At 48.7% G+C, this 19,681-nt stretch overlaps 1 long non-coding RNA gene across 1 annotated transcript; it reads right to left on the bottom strand.

Moving 5' to 3' along the window:
- Positions 1-16,600: 16,600 nt before the first annotated feature.
- LOC112646538 (uncharacterized) lies at positions 16,601-19,666 on the bottom strand. The gene is made up of 2 exons (XR_003127682.3): positions 19,525-19,666; positions 16,601-18,467 (listed from the first exon to the last, which is right to left on the bottom strand). It is a non-coding gene; the product is annotated as an uncharacterized LOC112646538 (long non-coding RNA).
- Positions 19,667-19,681: the final 15 nt, after the last annotated feature.

Genomic DNA, 19,681 nt, shown 5'->3' with positions numbered 1-19,681 from the left:
CCAGTTTATGGGACAGTTACGGGTATTTACGGGGTCCCCCAAGATCTGGGGTTGGTGAGTCCTTGAGAGCATAAGTCCTAGATTATCAACCTCCCTTAATTGTATATCCTAGTATAGTACTGGGCTCACAGAAGATGCTCAGTAATAGAGCTGCTTTACTTTATCATTCCTGGGCACTTTCCTGTTTGGGGCCTCTGCATATATCCTGTCGAGATGCCTGCAACAAGCTCAGATGAGAAGGAGAGCTGTTTTATTTTAGCTCTAACAAGGAGGGTGCTGCCTAGGTTGAACAGAGCTCCCTGGACTTTGCGATGTGTGCCCCTCTCAGATAATTTGATGATTGTCTAGTTAGGTCCTGGAGGATGAGGAGCAGTTGCCCCTGAAGAGAATAATTGGCTTAGGTAACTATCCTGGAAATGATTCATTTTGAGGCCAGAAATGAAGCTAGTCTCAGTACTGGAGGAGAGAGTGACTTCTTTTCTCTCTGGGGCTGCTTGAGAGGCCTCCAGATTCTGAGATACAGAGATGGGAGTTAATCATTCTGGTTTGCCTGGGACAGTCCCAATCTTAACACTGAAAGTTCTGCATCCCAGGAAACTCCTCAGTACCAGACTGAGACAGTTGGTCACCCTTCGTGGAGATGTCTGGGTGGTTCCAGCAGGGGACCAACTGCCCACATTGAGGCAAGAAATAGCAGGGGAGCTGATAATAGAGGCCCTACCAGACAGCTGCTATGGGTGGCACTTGTGGCAGCACTAACAAGTGCCCACAGTGGAGTCCATAGCAGTGGCCAAAGACAAACCATTTCTGAAGCAAATGATTTTAGAAGACCTGACATCTGGCAAAGAAGCTTTTCAGGATTGATCTCTTGGCTCCAAGAAAAAGAAGAAGCCAAGTGGGGCCTTAGATGTGCCCAAGGAGGCCAGCAGTGTTCAATGAGTGGCCATCTCAGGGTCACTGGCAACAGACAGCTTCATAGCCAAAGAGCTGCGATATGTGTCTAAAGCACAAGTAAGTTACCAGGAAACTCACAGATTTTCAGAAGGGTTCACTTAGATAGGGTGCTAAACCCAGCCAGAGGCTCGCAGGAGTTCATGCTCTGACATGAGGCATGGGAGAGAAGTTTCACCCTAACTTTGTTCTGAGCTGGTACAGTAGACTGAATAATGGCCTTCCCCTTTCCCCCAAAGGTATCCCTATCTTAATTCCAGAACCTGTGAATGTTAGCTTATATGGTAAAGGAGATTTTGAAAATGTGATTAAGTTAATGATCTTGAGATGGGCAGATTATCCTGGGTTATCTGGGTGGGTCCAGAAGTAATCACAAGTGTCTTTAGAAGAGGATGGGGAGGTCACAGAAGGAAGTTGGAAAGGTGATGTGATGTCAGAAGCAGAGGTTGGAATGATGTGCTTTGTAGCTGAGGAAGGAGCCACAAGCCAAGGAATACAGGTGGCCACTGGAAGCTGAGAAGGCAAGGATTTTTCCCTCAGGGCTTCTTAAAAGAACTAGCCATGCTGACACCTTGACCTGAACCCAGTGAAACTGATTTTGGACTTCTGACCTCCACATCCATAAGAGAATACATTTGTTTTAACCCCGAAGTTTGTGTTCATTTGTTATAGCAGCAATGTGAAGCAAATACTGCTGATGAGTTAAGAGTCACAGCATGGCCATGTGCTATTTCTCACACTTGTCTTCATAGTGCACCTCCTCACAGGGCTGAGAGAAGTGAAAGAACACAGAGATCCTTTTCAGGATTGACCGTCCTGAGGAATAGGCTGCTCAGAGTTTTAAAAGACCAGCACCTAGAACAGAACTTGAAACATGGTAGTTGCCAGAAAAAATTTGCAAAGTCAATAAATACTTTCAGTCTGGTAATTGAATTGGAATAGCTCCTGAAAGGAGAAGAAATGCCCACCAGGCATGACCTACATGGACTCTCATTGGAAACCATGGGTCCCAACCCTAAGAGTGCCCCTCTTCAGAGTCAAGGGCTTCAGGGAGTCTCACTGAATGAGTCAACTAAGGAAGGATTGCCAGGTAGTTTCAACCAAAACTTTGAACACACTTGAAAATTTCTCAACCAAGACACATTCTGCAACATGAGAAGATTACTAAAAGTCCCCATTGCATCTCATATTTCACATGGTGCCATGTGACTTTTATTTATTTATTTATATTTTTTTAAGTTTATTTTTTTAGTAATCTGTATGTCCCACGTATGGCTCAAACTCATGACCCCAAGGTCAAGAGTTGCATACTCTTCCAACCGAGCCAGCCAGCACCCCTGTTTCTGGAAAAATGGGAACTGACTTTAGGAAGCCATAGGAGGGGCAGCCCAGGTGGCCCAATGGTTTAGCACCCCCTTCAGCCTGGGGCGTGATCCTGGAGACCTGGGTTCGAGTCCCGTGTCAGGCTCCCTGCGTGGGGCCTGCTTCTCCCTCTGCCTGTGTCTCTGCCTCTCTCTTGTGTCTCTCATGAATAAATAAATAAAATCTTAAAATAAATAAATAAATAAATAAATAAATAAATAAATAAATAAATAAAATCTTTTTAAAAATTGCTTAAAAAAAAAAAAAAGGAAGCCATAGGACCCCTTCTTGGTGCCCTGACACCTGACTTGGGGCATCTGCTGGCTCTTGACATTGAACACACAAACACTCTGGAACTGAGCATAGAGATTAAAACGGTTTTCAAAAACTTGGTGGAACAGATTATTTGGCTGAAGATAAAAAAGTTATTCTTCCAGGCAGCCCAGGTGGCTCAGCGGTTTAGCACTGCCTTCAGCCCAGGCCTTGATCCTGGAGTCCCGGGATCAAGTCCTGCATCAGACTCCCTGCGTGGGGCCTGCTTCTCCCTCTGCCTGTGTCTCTGCCTCTCTCTCTCTCTCTCTCTCTCTGTCTCTATGAATAAATAAATAAAATATTTTTTTAAAAAGTTATTCTTCTTACTAAGAAGAGTTTTGAGGGAAACAACATTGTGTCCAAGGTACCAATTTCTTCATAAGGAAAATTAGGGAGGCACCCTTTCCTCTGAGCCTTAGCAGCTAAGGTGACAACATGCAGGTTTGGATTGGTTTGTCACACATCTCTAAAAGGAGTGTCCAGAATACCCAGCTGCTATGTGAGGGCACCTAGGGACTCATTTTGGCTGTTGAGAGAGAGGTCTGAGGTGATGCAGAGAGGGCAGCAAGGGGGATCCTCCAGCCTCTGGTGATGAAGTTCCCACTATTTTTGTTCTGGCTCTGTTGTGACCCTTGCCCACCAGGCTGGGTACCCACAGAGCTCAGACTACCTGTGCCTTATCCACTATTGAGCTCTGCAGTGCCCATTCCTGGATTTGGCAAAAGTAGATGTTCCATAAATGCTTCCAGAATTTCATTGAATTATTCCTGCAGCTTGGGTAGTGGATACTTACATGATAAGCCACATGGTTCTGCTGGGAAAAGCTCTTCTTTCTCCTGGCCTCCTCTGTGGAGGACGGCATATATCACTCTGGGCCCCAGGCCCCAACCAGCCAGCACCATTGATCCCAGAGCTGTCCTGGTCCATTGACTCACCCAGAGCCCCAGAGCCACCTGTGCCAAGCAAATGGGAAGTTGGCTTTCCTGTTTCTTCCTCTCTTTGCTCCCTTCTTTCCACTCATACTGGTGGATCATAGGGTTGACCAGCCAGTGTTCTAGGTGCTAGAGATATAAAACAGGCAAGGACCTTGCTTGGAAAGCTCTTTATTGAAATGCACAGAGAAAGAAGTTTATCTTTGCCTCCCAAAGAGATAAGCTGAGGAGACTTTATTATAAATTACCCAGAGAAATGGATGTTCACCATTTTGAGCCATCTGGCATCCATTTCTTCTTCCCTTTGTTTGTTTGTTTTTTTTCTTCTTCCCTTTGATGGTGTACTCCATATTTTATTTGAATGTCCATCCTTCCCCCATGCAGCCCCTGGACTTCCCACCCTCCGCAGCTGCACAGGCGGGCCTTGATAGAATGAAGCCAGTCAGCATATCCCATCCACCTGGCCCTAGCGATTGGCTAATGGTTGGACACCAGACACAATCCGGAACAACTGGACCAGAGGGATTTTTGATGGGTCCCTGGGAAGATGTTTTCTTGATCATCTGGAAAAAGACCCACACTCTTCAGGATGGTCAGAGTATGGACATAGTTTTGAAACAGCTTTGACCTCTTTATGGCCTTAAGGGTGGTTAGGCTGGGGATTAAGCCTGTATCCAGAGGCAGTCAGGCCTGAGAGAATCCCAGAGCAGTGGAGTCATTGCCCTGCCAGAACCTCCACTGGAGCTTCAGCCACCCCAGGACTCTGAGGTTATGTGAGCCAATCCACATTCTCTTCCTTGTTTGCATTAGTTTGTATTGGGGTTCTGTGTCCTGCAGCTGAGAACATACTAGCTGATCTTACTAATGAGGAATTTCAAATCTGGCTGCAAGGTCAAGACCAAGGCAGTCTGAGTATAGGGGAAAGAGGGCCAGGCACTGGTTAGTGATCCATTCAAGGATCAACAGCCTTGTACCCCTAGCTCAGGAGAAGTGGGAAGGAGGCCTGAATAAGGACAGAGGAGCCTAGGCAAGTGGGTGAGGAGAGGGCTAATTGTCCCTAGAGAGTCCCTTGCCTCAGCCTTGGCTGGCAGCTCCCTTAGTTTTAACTCCACCTGACTAGTAAATGCAGAGTGCAGTCCACTTAAAGAAATCAGAGCAGCTGCCACTTCAAAGCAGGAAAGATGTGTGTAGGTGGGTGGGGAGGAGGCGGATAATTATGCAGGGAAAATAGTTTTCTTGATATTCTTCTGGAAATGTACATGAAGCACAGGGAGCAGCAGGAGAGATGACAGGAAAGGGAAAATGTATTAGTAGAGGCTGTGCACTGTGCCTCTCCAAAGGCGCATAGGATGGAGTGTGCAGCACACTGCATGCTTATTTGACCACAGCACCCTTTTCTGGGGAGCATCCCCCATATATGGGACTTCATCCATGGGTGACTAAAGAATTTGTTGCGAGGGATTGAGTCCTCCTTTTGTGTGTGTGTTTGTACAACACACTCACTTCCTAAGGACCAGTGGGTCTGGGTGCCATTTGTATTTCACACCTGGACTTTTCATGTTCTAGGAAAGGTAAAGGGAACTTATGCCTAGCAAGAGAGAAAATTGCAGCGTTCTAGGGAGAGCTAGGAGCTCTATGTGCCATCTCTTTGCCTTCTTCGGGGTCTGCCCACAGATTCCATGTCCCCTGCATGCTTTGAGTGGCAGAGGGATAGCACCAAACTTTGAGAAGCAGCTCTGAATCTGTGAACGTTGGATGCCAGTAATTATCCAGCTGTGAGTAAGCTGAACATTTCTTAGGGCTATTTCTGTGTAATTATAAATATTTGAGGATATTAAACTCCCAGGTTACACATTGAGGGTGTTATTTGAGCAATGGCTGGCTGCAGAGTTGAAAATGCAAACATCCTTTCATTCTCCCCCCTGGAGCACTTAGAATATTTTATGGGATTCAAGAGAAAAAAAGTTTCAGTTGAGAAAAAACAAAAACAAAAAACCCAACAACATGGAAGCAAAGTCAGTTGCTAATATTTCTAAATAGCTCTAAATCAAAAAAGAGGAATGTGACCACTTTACTTAATTGTGGTGGGTTTTTGATGCATTTTCTCTATGGGTTAGGAAAGCAATTACCATCAAACAACCTACTTGTGCTTCCGTTGTGATAAAATGTTCCCTCTAATGGGGCTGACATGCCAAGCAGAGGGCCTTTTAAAGCACTTAATTCTCCCGAAGTGCTCACACGTGTGTGGCTCCTTGGCGTGCACTGGCTCCCTCTAAGGACTCTAAGGACTGTTGGGGTGCAGGGGGTTCTCAATAGGAGATAGGTCCTTTGAAGCAGCCGCTGAGGTCCAGGGCACGAGCAAGGTCTGTGTTGCCCTGGCTCTATCCAGTGCCCACATGAAGCCTTGGGAGCTGTCCAGCCTCCTACCCTCATACCCTTGGGCAACCTATCCTGTCCGTCCATCCCTTGACGTCTCCCATCTCTTCACCTGCTCCTCATCTGCATCCCACCCTCCCCTGGATAACAGGGGCCATGTGCCATAGACACATGCACAACCTGTCCTCCCATTGTCTGCTTTGAACCTGTCCTTTCTTGCCACAGCTTCCCCCACAGTCCCTGGGGGTTGCCACTCATCTCCAGACCCCCAGGGCTCCCGGAGACCATGGCTCCTGTGCCCTTGAACAAACCCCCCAGCCTTTGAGGCTCCTGCATGCTGTTCCCCTCTTCTCGGCCCTTGTTCTGGGCCCTGGCTCACCCTTTCCCCCCTCAAAGAACTGCCTTCTTCTTGGGTAACTTTAACAGGGTGTGAATGGCCCACGGCCCGGGGCCAGGTCACAAACTTTCTTGATGCCCTTCCACTTCCTGTCACATCCAGGTTGCCATGTCCAGACCTGACAGTCTTGGCCACTAGGTGACACCGTGGCCACACGGAGCACCCTGTGTCTCCCTCACCCTCGGCTCCTGCAGAGGCCTCTGCTCCCCAGCCCCGAGGATTCTGTGGCCTCATTGCTGGCAGGGACCCTGTGGCCATCCCCCTGCTTCCCTCTCAGGCCCCTGAACCCCATCATCTCCGTCGCTCAGCCCCCGTGCTGACACCCAAGGCCCCTTAGCCAGCCCGGGAGAGAATCCTGACCTAGCAGCCTCCCTCGCCCCTACCCTGCCTTGCCTTCCGTCCCTAAGGTCGCAGCGAGATGCCGAGATGCCGGTGAAGACCTGTTAACGGTGAAAGTTCTTTAAAGTGAAATAAGCAGACACCCCCCCCCCCCATGCGGGCAGCCGGCAGGGGCCGTCTTCTGAGACACCAGGGCAGCACCCCCGCTTGCTTCCCAGGGGCGCGGTGGGCGAGGCGGGCGGAGACCAAATTCAAAATCGGTTTGAAAGCTGGAGGTCCTCACACAAAGGTGGGGGTGCGCGGGTCCGATGCGATCGGGAGGCAGCGCTCCCCAGACGGCCCCCAGCCGCCCGCGCCGGGCCCTTTTCCAGCTCACCATCCTTGGATGAGGGAGCAGGAATAGGATCCGGGACAAAGGACCAACCCAGGTGGACCCAGATCGCGGCTCCCGCCAGAGCTGTCTGCCCAGACGTTCGCGGGCCCCGGACGCCCCCTGGAGGCTCTGCGGGCTGCGGGCTGCGGGCGCGAGGCCCAGACCCGGGAGGCTTGCTCCCACGTGGAACTTCCTGCTCTTCAGCTGGAAAAATTACCCCCATAAAAGTGGACAAAGGACAGGAACAGAAACATTTGAAATGAAATATAAATGCCCAATAAAAGTTTAATCTGACGTTTACATAGACAGGATCTGTTGCAAGCCATTACATGCATTGACTCCTTTAAATCTCTCAACAGCACTACTAGGGAGAGACAGAGTACTCCCATTCTGTGAATGAGTAAACTGAGGCACAGGACTTGCTCAAGCCCACACATAACGTGTCAGGGCTAGGATCTGACCCAGCAGCCTAACACCAGACTCTATGGCCTTACTTGCTCACTACATGAGACTGAGTCTCAACATATGAAAAATACACTCTGGCTAAAAAATAAAGTGTAAATTAAGACATTTCATTCAATAAATTTATTCTTCAAGTATTTACTGGATGGCTACTGTGAGCCAGGCCCTATTCAGGGTGCAGGGGAATGGATACCGAAACACACAAAACGTTAAACTTCTATTTCAGAGAGGAGAGACAGACAATAAATAAATATGAAACTAAAATGTACAGCAAGTAGGATAAGTGCTTGGGGAAAAATAGCAGGGTAAGGGGGAAAAGGAGAGCTATTTAAATCAGATGCTCAGATCCTTTTTTTTTTTTGAGATGGTGACACTTGAGCAGAGACCTAAAGGAAGTGAGGGAGGGAGCCTTGTGACTATCTGTGGAGAGATTATTCAAGGGAGAGCAAGGTCCCTGAGGCCAGTACTGAATGCAATGTCTGCATAGTCATCAGGAGGTGGTGGGCTCCTATCTAGCTACTGCGGTCCATTGCCTGTGCCCAGAGCTGTGCTAGGTGTTTGAGGAGGAAATCTTGCTTGCTAACCATTCAGCAGGGGTGTTCACTCACTTCCCTGCTACTTGGCCCCATGTGACAATTGTCCCTTATGAGTCTCTGCAGAAGGTGGGATGATGTGGAAGTGGAAGGGAACGCCTCTACTAATGTTTGGGTGGGAATAACTGACCTAGATTTCAGGTCTCTGGGCTGAGATAGCAGCAAAATTTAGCCCTTTAAATGTGTTGAGAGAAGTTTCATTATTGGGGGGACCATCTAACCCTCCCCCAGACTCTGAGAGGGCAACTTGCACAGAGGCCTGAGGGAATCTGGATGAGTACACCTGCACCTCCCAATGAGCCCAGCAGGGTCCACATGCTCTTGCTTCTATATTCCCTTCCCAGGTCTTTCTGGTCTTTCTTCCTGACTAGATCTTGGAGGCACCTGGAACTTTCAGTGAGTGTCCCTTCAGTGAGCGTCCTGTCTGTTGGCCCAGGGTAGGAGGGCCAGGCTATGACTGTAATCTGCATGGTCTCCTTTCCTCCAGAGACAAAAGCCCAAGAGTAAGGGTGGAGGGAGACCAGGTAGTCCCAGAAGAGGCAAACCTGATTCTTTCCCAGTGCCTGCTACCTGCTTCTTGCTATGGCCAAAAGGTCATGCTTTTCCCTACTGGTTTGATCTAATTTCATCCGTTTGAGATTAGATAAATTACTCTCTAAAAATTGCTTATGGAGCACCTGGGTGCCACAGTTGGTTGAGCACCCAACTCTTGGTTTCGGCTCAGGTCATGATCTCAGAGTCCTGAAATCCATCCCTGAGTTGGGCTTCATGCCCAGCTCAGAGTCTGCTTGAGATTCTCTTTCCCTCTGTCCCACCCCACTGCATGTGCACGCACGCTCTCTCTATAACAGTAAATACATCTTAAAAAAAAAAAACCCTATAAAATTGCTTATGTTTTATATAGTGAACTGCTCTGTAGTTCAGTGTTGAAAAGCTTTTATTGATTCTTATGTCCACCTGGGCTCTTTCTGAGTCCTGCTGGGACCACCTTAAGAAGGTGTGAACTTGTTTTCAGAATGAGCATAAACCGAGGCAGAACCTGGAGCAGAAGGAGCTGAGAGTAAGGGCTGCTGTGGGGGCTGGCCAGTATCGCCATCTCCCTCCCAGAGTCACACAGTGTCTCTCTGAGCTCGCTCTCTTTTCTTCTCAACCAACGGCGACTCTGTCCTCCCTCCTTTCACTCTGAGTTCCCTTTCCCTGTCTCCTAATCTCTGTTTCCTGAGTTTCTGCTTTCTCATATCTGAACACGCCACTGAGCTGAACATCTCCTGACCTCTCTGTCTCCCCCTTCCAGCAACTGCACCAGCTACCAACCCCCTCATCCCTGGAGTTCTTCATTCATGTTCCCAAGACAGCTCATCTATTTTATGCCAGGGCATGTCGTATATCTCTGGACAGTCCCATCTGGGTTCAGTCACTGGGGGCAAATAGGGAGGTCATCAAGGGAGCCAGCACAGGGCTGTCCCTTCAGCCGGTGCTCAGGCTGATGCAGGCACCACTATTAGACTGTCTGCTACAGTTCCATTTCATTTTTAAATTCAGTTTACCCGTGCTTGTGTTTCAATTTTTCAGTTTTGTTGCTGTCTAGAGGTCTTTTAAGAGTCCTTAAAAATTCCGCAGGCACCCAGCCTGGTTCACTGCAGATGGTCCTACCCAGATGCTTGGCGGGGGGAGGGTCATTCATAGTTAAACAGGAAGTCCCTTCTTCCTCCCACTTTAGTCTCACCTTTCATCAAAAAAGGGAGGGGAGACCATATTTAATAAACACCATCCATTAGATTAGATCGACGGTCTCCAAATACTGCATTTCTTCCAGAAACAGTATCTCTTGCCCTCACAGAAGAGCATGTGGTCAAGAGGAAATTGAATAAAGTCCTTTAATCAGCCGCAGTAGTATTTGAATCATTTAATTTAGGATCTGACAACCACAAATTACTTTATTTTCCAGGCCAATTTTAGCTGACCAGGAGAGCTGGCCTAGTCCGACTCATACTTTAATAAATCACTCCCTTGCCTGAACGTGGGAAGTTTGGGGAAGAGATTTTTCTGAGGTTTTTCAAACATAATCAAAAACAATCCCCCATGCTGTGTGTGCCTGACATGAGTCCTTGGCCATGCTCCCTTTGCATGGCTTTGTGGCTGTCGAGTGAACCCTCCAGCTGAGAGAGCCAGGGACATGAAGCAGGGAGCTGTCACCTCTGCAGCCTGTGCTTTTTATTCCTGGCTCCAGGTTTTCATGGCTAGGAAAACAAGTCAAATCAAATTAGATGCCAGACACAAGCTGCTTATTGCAGCTCACCCTCTGCTGCTCAGACTTTTCAACACCTGCCCAAACCCCTTCACTTGAAAAAATGAAAGAGGAGCTTCTGACTCGAATAACACCAGTGGGACACCCCAGATGTGGCCTCTTCCAGAGTCACGTAAAATCACCTGTGAAGTCCCAGTGATTTCTCCTTCAGAACTAATCTAGCCAGATGCCTCCTCTGGCCCCCAGGCAGATGTAGCTGGGCTGAGAAAAACCCCTGGGGCTTCATTCTGTCCCTACTGCAAGCTACAGCCATGTGTCTGTATGAAGGTCTCGCTTTTAGGCCACTCTGCTTATGTTACTCATTTTTCTCCATTGATTCCAAGGAAACAAAGTAGCAAGTAGGAGGCTGGGGGGACAAGGCAGGATGACTGGCATTCTTGGGGGCATGTTGCATTCCTGGAGTTGTAGTACGGATAAGTAAGTGGGATTAAGAGAGGACGAATCTTGTGTGGGCCAGTGCATGCAGGGAATTTTAAATTTTAATGAAATTCAGTTAGGGTTTTTTTTGTTGTTTTGGTTTTGGTTTTGGTTTTTTGTTTTAGAGTTTCTGTCTTAGTCAAGGATATGTTGATGTGAAAATAGAACCATCAACAGCCAAGGTTACAATTGGGGGGGCATGTGCCTGCAGAGACCCAGGGAAATCCTGGGATGGGGCCAAATGTGGGAGCCCTCCAGGCCTCCTGGGAACTGTATGGTCACAGGCAGCATCTCCCTGGCAAAGACCCGGGACTGCTCACCGATCTTCTGGCTCTGGGAACCCCTCTCTTTGTAGATGGGCCATCGGTTCCTACTCCGCCTGTCCCATCAAAACTTCAAATCACACAAACATGGGTTCATCTGGTCATGACACTTAACCCAGTAGTTGGAGAGCCAATATCAAACAAGGAAACTCCCTCTGGCCTCTTTGTAGGGGGTTTCCAAGGACAGAGTGCCCCATGCGCCCTTGTCAAAGTCCTGGGCAGCCTTAGGGCCACTGTGCTAAATAGGTGTTTGTCAAGAGGCCCACCTGATACCTGTCTAAACAGCAGCTGCCCATACTTAAGAATAGGAGCAGAGATGGAGCTTTGGGGAAGGGCTGCTGAAGCCCCATTGTTACCACCACTGCCTGAACCCCCACCTGACTTCTCTAAAGAAACCTTGACTCTGCTGTTCACTCTTGTGTAACTTTGAAGCCCTTTCTTAATTTCTGATGCTCAAAAGTAAACAGGGATAAATAACAAGAGCACTGCCCTTCCAGGGCTGCTAAGAAAGTTAAACGAGATAAGAGTTCAGAAGCATAAACTATTTGGGAAATAAAAAAGATAATAGATCTTTGCAACGTAGATGCAACTGGAGATCCTGGAAAATGTAGATGAGTGTAGACCGGAAATATGATCTTGTTCTAGAAAGATGAATATGTTTCAAATCGACACAAGAGTGAAATACATTTCATTGAAGAAAAAAAAAATTTAAGTAATTTATGTGTAGCCCTATAAACATGACTCATAAAATTTAACTGGAAAATAGTTGGTCTTGCCCTTGGATGAAATTTAAGCTAAATCCCCATATGACCCCTTTTTTACCCTTTGGTCTGGCAGTAATTTTCTCTCTTCCTCCCACAGGCTTTCTTGATCAAGCTCTAAAATGACCCTGTGCTCGTTGTCTCATGTCAGCAGCCACCTCTGGTCTACTGGAAACATTCACTCATCTCTTGCCCTCATGATCTCTGGGCTTGTAGGCAGATTCCAATGTGGCTACCCTCCTAGCTGTACTGCAAAGACATCTGGCCAGCTTGTCACCTGCCATTAAGATTTCTCTGACATAAATTGCCCTAGTTCACCATATCCCTGAAGCTCCAATGACATGTATTGGGCCTTCTGAATGATCCCACAGAATCCCCTTTCCCAAAGCTTGAGGTGAAGAACAAGCATCCTTCACAGCCCCACCTCCCCAAATATGTCCACAGAGCCCAGCACACTCCAAATGCTCCAATAATGGCAGCCATCCCAGCCTTCTGACCCTGCCTCCCAGGGCCCCACCTCTCAGTGGCCACCTGGGCTTGACTGCCCCTTTCCTGAGCAGCTCTAAGCCCTAAGTCCCAAGGGCAAGCCCAAGTCCCTAAGTGACACAGTTATTGAGAGGACAAACTGATTCCACTCCGAGCCAAAATATTCCTTTCAGGTCTTTACCAACTGCCTCCAGGGGGAACAATCTCTCTACCTCTATATTATGAGGCTGGATGGGCAGGTGAGGAAGAGGAAGGTGTCCAGACAATCACAGTAATGTGATGGCTATGGCAGTGTCTGAGGCAAGCATCACATAACTCCCACATTGACTGCTGGAGTTTTGTCTCATTATGGACTCATTATTTTGTCTCATTATGGACTTTCTCAGAGAACTCAGGAGAGAAAAATTATAAGGCCCCTTGCTCAGTGTGACTAAAGGGACCTCAGGAAGTATGAGGCTAAGGCAAGATAAAAACCATGCCCCAGGAAACAGAAAGGAGGAGACTGGAGAGAGGAAGATAATGAGTATGGGGAGAAGGGGAGGACCCTGAAGTCAGGGATTGCCTGGGGAGAAATCTTGGGTCTGAGGATCAGCCCAGAAGCCCTGATGGAGGGCTCCATGCCCTCTTCTTGGAGTGGCCCAGGAGGAGACAGATGGTCTGGAAGGCCAGGAACATCCACACCAGTAAGCCTATCTCAGATGATTAAAAATGGCAGCAGATAAATTTAACTAAACATGAGTAATGGGGACACAAAGGGGAAGTGAAGAGAAATAGAATATTTTAGCAACATAAGGAAATGAGAAGAAAATGACTTTGCAATGAAATGTCAAACTTCTGTGCCTGGAGGAGATGTAATCTGGTCATTGCAGGCTCAGGGGAGCGGGGGAGTCTGTGGTTATTTCAAGCCAATTTTAATTCACTTTAATTTAATAACATATGGCCAAATTCCTTTGTGGCAGTGTCAGGGGATAGAAACAGGAGTCAGAGAGTTACCTGGGGTGTTTATTTTTGTTGTTTTACAAGGAGCTCTGTGTGTATTCATCCATCCATCCATCTGCCCCATTCATGCATTCAGAGAGTAAAGGTTAAAGTCTGAGGATTAGAAAAACAAAAGACAGCCCTGTCAGCTCCCACCCCCAGGATATCCTGGTCAGTTGGTGAACAGAAAGTTATGGTATAGGGCCACATTCTGGGTCTAACACTTGGTGTTCATTAGAAGTTTGTGAATTGAATGCATGATTGAAAGGGTGGTTCTGGGAAGGCACCAGAAAGGAGTGAACATCAAGCTGGGTTTTTTTGGATTTTTAAAAAGATTTTATTCATTTATCCGAGAGAGAAAGAGAGAATGATGGGGGTGGGGGGATGGGGCAGAGGGAGAAGCAGACTCCCCACTGAGGACAGCATGATGTAGGGCTCAATTCCAGGAACCCAAGATCATGACCTGAGCTGAAGGCAGACACTTAACCAACCAAGCCACCCAAGCACTCCTCAAGCTGAGTTTTGAAGAATAAGTAAGAGTCTGGGTCCTGGGTGGCTCAATGGTTGAGTGTCTGCCTTTGGTTCAGGTCATGATCTCAGAGTCCTAGGATCATATCCCACATCAGGCTCCCCACAGGGAGCCTGCTTCTCCCTCTGCCTATGTCTCTGCCTGTGTCTCTCATGAATAAGTAAATAAAAATCTTAAAAAAAAAAAAAAAAAAAGAGTCCACCAGGTAGACAAGTAAGTTGTAAGCAACTCAGAAAGAAGAGACCACATGTAGCAAAGGAGTGCTGGTTACAGTCCTGGGGCTGGAGGAGATAGCCCAGGGAAAGGAGACAGAATAAGAAGAGGGTAAGGACAAGGAGGAGACACAGGACCAGTGGACTTCAGATGGAGAATAACTCTCTCAGAAAGGCAGCTTCTGAAGACCTAAAGCCTACCTTCCCTGAAATCTCTACTCCAGCCTAGATACCTACTCATCCTTCCAGCCTCAACTCAACATCATGTCCCCCAAGAAACATTTCTTTCTGATTCAGGTCGAAGTGAGTCCCTCTTCCCCTCCCAGGACACCCTGTGCCACCAACCCTGTCACTGCCATCCCACTCCCATATGGGGTTAGCTTGTCTATATGCCTGCCCATCTCCCAACTGAGGCTGCGATGCCCAGCTCTGGTGATACTCACCCACCCCCAATACTAGTGCCTCCCTAGAGTCTAGCCAGGCTGTCCCATCCATTCCATCCCAAGGATTGTCCATCCAGAGAAGTGGCTCTAGAAGCTAGGGTTGCTGGGAGGTGTGCCCGAGAGAAGGGTGTTTTAATTCACATTGTGTTGGACTTTTCTGCTCTTCTAGAGGGATTCTGGAGTGTCCTGAGTAAGAACCCTTTTTAAGCCCCCAGGAACCCGGCCTGAAGGGGTGGGTGGTTAGGACTACTGGGCCTGAGAGGCAAAGCCAGCCACACAAGCCTGGCCCCAGGGCAGAGAAGCTGAAATGGCTGAAAAAGTCAGATCAGGGCCTAGCAGTAGAGATACCCATAGGGAGCCATCTCCCTAAACAGAGCTGCCCCCAGTTCATTGCCAGAGGGAGATGACAAAACTGTAGGTGCCCTGGACGTCCTGGTTGCTAGGCGGCAATGGAGGCTACGCCAGCCTGCGGGTCACCATGGTAACCGCAGAGCCCCATTGAGCTGTTAGCCCCCTACACCACCATGGGGTGGGGGGCAGGAAATGCCCAAAGTGTGGCATCTGGAAAGCTAGTGGATGGGTGGCAGTCGGGTCTAGGCAAAGGCCCAGGCCAGGAGAAAAGACCCAGCTGACTTTCACTTCCATGTTTTCTTGCCTCCCTACAAGTCACACCTGCATGTTTGAGCCAGGCATAACAGTTGTAGGAGAAAAATAAAATGGAGCTTTGGATCAGCCAAACCAGATCTTTCATTTTACAGATGAAATAGAACCCAGAGAGGGAATGACACTTGTTGGGTGACCACACAACTTTAGTCCTGCAAATAGGGCTGAAGATATTTATTTTTTTTTAATTTTTTTTTATTTATTTATGATAGGCACACAGTGAGAGAGAGAGAGGCAGAGACACAGGCAGAGGGAGAAGCAGGCTCCATGCACCAGGAGCCCGATGTGGGATTCGATCCCGGGTCTCCAGGATCGCGCCCTGGGCCAAAGGCAGGCGCCAAACCGCTACGCCACCCAGGGATCCCAGGGCTGAAGATAAAATGGAAAAGAAGAAAATGATGCAAATGACCAAAGACCTAATCTAGAATGTGTTCTATTGTTTAAATTATCATTTTTAAATTTAAATTGTTTTAAACCCCAGGATTCATCTAAGTTAAAAAAAAAAACACCCAATGCCACATGTAACCTATGAATCTCCTTTAGCTGATCATATGAATCTTTTTCTTCTTGTACCATTTTCTTTTTTTCTCCAACTAACGTCTTTCCCTCTTTGGGCTTCTATTTCATCCTTAAAGTGAAGGAGCTGGCTTAGTTGACCTCAAAGCCCATTACTCTTTATAATAAAGCAAAGCCTTCATTTCATAAACTCAGCCAGGTTAAGGGGGCACATGTTTACTGGGCATGCAAGTGGGTAAGATTCTCTTGGGGCTACAGTCCACTTAGCAGTCAGATGTCTCTGCAACTGGGCCCCCGGCAGGCTCAGTCTAAGGACAGCCTAGCTTGGGCCCTTGGATTCATGTATCTGGTTGTAATGTTAGAGAACATTAGCCATGAACAAAAATTACCTTGTTGAGAATAATTGCAAGTTAATTAACTTGCAAGTTTATTTTAAAAACAAAAACTCATGGGTACCTGGGTGGTTCGGTCAGTTGAGCATCTACCTTTGGCTCACATCATGATTTCAGGGTCCTGGGAACAAGCCCCGCATCAGGTTCCCTGCTCAGCAGGCAGACTGCTTCTCCCTCTCCCTCTGTCATTCCCCCACATGTGCCCTCTGATTCTATCTTTCTGTCAAATAAATAAAATCTCAACAAACAAACTCAGAGGGGTCCCTGGGTAGCTCAGTTGGTGAAGTGTCCGACTCTTGATTTCAGCTCAGGCTATGATCTCAGGGTCATGAGATCTGGCTCGGTGACTGGCTCCATGCTGGGCATGGAGCCTGCTTAAAATTCTTTCTCTCCCTCTCCCATTGCCCCTCCTCTACCCCCCTAACAAACAAAAAAAAAAAGAAAAAGAAAAAGAAAGACACAGTTCATCAAAAAGTATGATGTGAGAACAATCTTGTTTTAATTTCTAATCCCTCATCTTTTCTCTGCCCTCCTTCCATATCCTGTCTTTGGACCATTTTAGAACCACTTCTTGGTTTCTAAGCAGAGTCCCCTGTGTTTGACTGGGAAAGCCCTCAGATGCCATTCACGTCTTGGAGTGCCTGGTCTTCCCACACTCAGGGGATCCTGAAGACTCAGGATCGGTCTTCCTACACAACTAACCACATCCCAGTCATTGAACACCCTTGTCTCATATAACAGAGGTATCTATCTGGGGGAAAGCCCTTCCTTGAATAGACTTTTTCATTACGCCATGCCCATGAGGAGAGGGTGGGACCAGGCCACAGTGCTAGGCCAAAGGTGGGATGCTAGCATGCACCTGGGGCTCCACAGAGAAACAAAAGACTTGATAAACAAGGGGGCAAGTGACTGGGAGAGCAAGATGGCTAAGCCAGAAGCTAAAGTGAGGTCTTTTGGCGCCTGGCCCTTTGTGACCTTTGCAGGGACTACATTGCCCTTGAGGTGTCACCACTTGGATCCAGCCTGAGTCCATGCAGCTGGGATGGAGCAAGAGTCTGTGGGTCACTTCAGCTCAGTCCAGGGTAGCAGGAGACCACCAGGGAGGTTTGGTGAGGAAATCGGGGCAGTAGGGCTCAGAAAACGTGGGCCACATAAGTGTTAGGTGAAATTTTGTCGAAGTGAGAAGTATTCAAGAAGTGAGAGGCTTCAAGCTTGACGTGAGGGTAGTCGGCAGGGTCAATAAAGGTCTGGAAGCTGTCAAATTAATGTTCGTATTGTCAGGCAGCGGACTTTGCCAGAGTAGAGGGTCCCAGTGGCCAGCAGGTGGCGCTAGAGCCCAGCGCTCCGGGGACTGATGTCTGGACGTTCCAAACTGTAGCGGGTGTAGGTCTGATGCGAGAGGACCCGGCGCTGAGAACTGGCTTCCCCTCCTGTCTGACCCGGAGCTCGGCCTCAAATCTGGCAGTGGATGACTGAAGCTACGCAGCTTCCACTCGGCGTCTCAGTCGCGTGCTCCTGGCCTCAGAGTGCGTGGAAGACTGGGGACCCGAAGCCCGTTGGTCCAGATCGCCGGTTCTCTGGCTGAACAGAGTCGCATCTGGGCGAGCTACCTGCGTCAGGTCCCTTTTTTTTCTCACGAATTCTCATGGGAACCAGGAGGTGGAACATTTTATGAACTGGAACTTGGATATTCTTGTGTTGTGGGGTAGGCCCCAGGAAGAAGGCTTGAACCCACAGCGGGCCGAGTGAGGAATTGAAGGAAGGCCCAATCCAGGTGTATATTAAAGATAGAGCAGGTAACATGGAAGGCATTTGGCATTAACGACGGGCCTTTTCTCCTCTGCCCTGGTTGGCGCGAATCCCGCTGAATAGTGCATCACCGGCTTCCCCAACAGCGGGGAGGACTCCTGCCCCCCGTGTCGCGGGGTGTGAAGAGGCTTTGGAGCTCCCCTCGGGCACCCGGGGGCCCCTGCCAATCTTCCTGGGCAGGACCTCAACTGGACCTGTGAGGCGGTCTTTTCAGCCTCGGTTCTCCAAGTCCGGACCAGACGCCGAGACGGTTGTCATGGAGACCGGAGCGCGGGCGGGGAGAATGTCGCTCCTGGTTGGCTGCGAGGCTGGTTAGCGCCACGCCGGCCGCACAGCCTCAAAGGTGTGGACTGGTCTCGGGGAAACTGGCCGCTCAGCGGTCTTCGCCCTGTGGCCGGATGACATCAGCCTACCAGGACACCTGACCTCCGCCGCAGAGCCGCAGAGCCCGCAGGGTAGGGCCGCGCTTCCCCGGAGAGGAGGCTGCCGCTCCCCTCTCGGTGCCCTTGGCCTTCCCGGCCACAGCGCAGTCCCTGAACGGAAAGAAGGGGACCATGAAAAACGAAGCTCAACTTTGCCTCGTTTGGCAAAATATTGCAGGTGAAAGCTGGCTTTCAGTGCTCCACCCACCACTCTTGTCATTTTTGCCCTCTGTGTATTCCTTACCAATTTTCCAGTGCATCAGTGCAATTAAAAACGTTTTAAAACGATTCCACCCAGGGTTCAAGTTGCTGAGCCACAGCGGCAGATACGCGAGTGCAGTTGTGAGTTCCCTGGAGGAAACCCACCAATACCTGATTGAGAGATCTGGCTCCGGTTCAACCACTTCCAACCTCCTCAGCTCCTTCCACATCGTTAGTTCCGCACCCTTGTTAGTATTGTGAGCCACACCCCCCTCCTCCCCTCCCCTCCCCTCCCAAACCGGAGCCTAAAGCCCCATTGTTTTCCAGCGTATCTACTCACTACACAATGAGAATTCAGGTTGCTCTCATTACACGCAGCCGGTTCTCTAACCCCCTTTCCCTTTCTCTGGAAGGCATTGGGGGTAATTTATGTGACCTCCCTTTTCCTGGGTGTTCTCGACGTTTGAGACCTTTTCTTTGGGAGTGGAGGTAGCACATTGCAATACCCCCTAGGCGGAGGGCTTGCATTCTGAGGAATTCTTTTCTTTCCCGTTTCTAGTTTCCTTAGAGGGCTTGCGAAAGAGGGGTGGTGTCGAGGCAACGGTTAATAGCAACAGGGCAAATTCAGCACCCGGATCCCTTTTGTAAGACCTGAGGGTGTCTAGCTCCAAATGGCTTTGTCTTTCTTCAGAATGCGGAAGAACTAAATCCTCAGCTGAATCGCGGTTACCAATTCTGGGACAACAGGAAAAGATTCTCTAATCCACTTGGAGTAATAAGTGACTCAAGTATCTTAGTCGTAGTAGGTGTGGTGTGGGGAATCAGTGTCCAAACCTTCAGTGGTGAGCCACAGGTGAATATGGCATAGGAGAGGCAACGGAAATAGCATCTTGTGATGAAGACGCAACGCTGCCCTTCTCCCTTCCCCGTCCTACTCCTGGAGCTGAAGTCAGTACTTGAAACATACCTTGTGGATATGTTTACGGTTTTATTGTTGGCCTCGTCCGCAGCAGTGCACACCAGCTCCCCGAGAGTAGGGTCTTTCCTTCCCCATCTACCGCTGAATCCGCCCTAGCAACATGCCCCTAGCACAGAAGAGATGCTCAGTGTCTATTATTGGAGAT

Source organism: Canis lupus, chromosome 5, assembly GCF_003254725.2.
Source record: "Canis lupus dingo isolate Sandy chromosome 5, ASM325472v2, whole genome shotgun sequence".
NCBI lineage: Eukaryota > Metazoa > Chordata > Mammalia > Carnivora > Canidae > Canis > Canis lupus.
The sequence above is the reverse complement of the archived record's forward strand: the minus strand, read 5'-3'. Positions and strand labels throughout refer to the sequence as shown.